This window comes from Bison bison, unplaced genomic scaffold (assembly GCF_000754665.1).
Source record: "Bison bison bison isolate TAMUID 2011002044 unplaced genomic scaffold, Bison_UMD1.0 scf7180017860457, whole genome shotgun sequence".
NCBI lineage: Eukaryota > Metazoa > Chordata > Mammalia > Artiodactyla > Bovidae > Bison > Bison bison.
In genome coordinates, this window is record NW_011491029.1 from 621,109 (window position 1) to 622,022 (window position 914).

At 55.9% G+C, this 914-nt stretch overlaps 1 protein-coding gene across 2 annotated transcripts in view; it reads left to right on the top strand.

Moving 5' to 3' along the window:
• TSPAN18 (tetraspanin 18) overlaps window positions 1-914 on the top strand; it is a 177,703-nt gene that overhangs the window by 24,785 nt on the left and 152,004 nt on the right. For both annotated transcript variants that reach the window (XM_010832226.1, XM_010832227.1), the window contains exon 2: window positions 458-539. The gene's annotated coding sequence lies outside the window, so the exon portion shown is untranslated. The remainder of the gene's footprint in view (window positions 1-457; window positions 540-914) is intronic.

The window sequence follows — 914 nt, forward strand, 5'->3', positions numbered from 1 at the left end:
GGTGGGGGTGGATGCTTGCTTCTGTCTTGCTGGGCCCTGTCTGGCTTCTGTATCACCTCCCGCAGAGATGGGAGGTGAGAGTGGGGGAACATCTAAGCGACGTGGCCCCAGAAGCCGCATGCCCCCCATCCCTTGCCTTATTTATTTATTTTTGGCGGTGCTGGGTCTTCGTTGCTGCGTGGGCGTTTCTCCAGTCGGGGCGAGTGGAGGCCACTGTCTAATTGTGGTGTGCGGGCTTCTCATTGCGGTGGCTTGTGTGGTGTGGATCGCTGGCTCTAGGACACACGGGCTTCAGTAGTTGTGGTGTGTGGGCTCAGTAGTCGTGGTGCATGGGATCTTCCCGGATCAGGGATTGAACCCACGTCTCCTGCATTGACAGGCGGATTCTTTACCCCTGAGCCACCAGGGAAGGCCCCCTTAGCCTTTTAAAATGTATTTCTCTCTGTTCTCCTTCTAGAGTTTATCCTGAAGCCACCATCAGAAAGAGACCTCAGGAGAATCTTGACACCCCAGACAGGAGAAGACACCAGTTGAAAAAGGTAAGTTTGGTGCCCCGGAGGCGTGGATCTCAATTTATTCAAATAAGAGGCTTGAATCTTCTCTCCTTTCCCTGCTCCCAGACCAGACCCTCTGTGGCTGAGTGAGAAAGCTCTCAGCTCGTGCTGGAGGCTGCAGGGCAGGCGAAAGGCGGCTTTCCTCTTGTCCTCACCCCCAGATGTTTGCTGCATGATGGGAGCAAAGGTGAGGGGTGAGGGATGAGGAGAAGGAGGCTGACGTTGAAGGGGGAATCTCACCAGACTGGGTGCTGCCCCACTGTGGGGCAGAAGGTCAGGGTTGGTCCTGAGACAACCCAAGAGCTGAGGGTTGAAGGGCTGGAGGAGGTGAGCCTCTGGGGGAAAGCAGAGTTCCTGGAG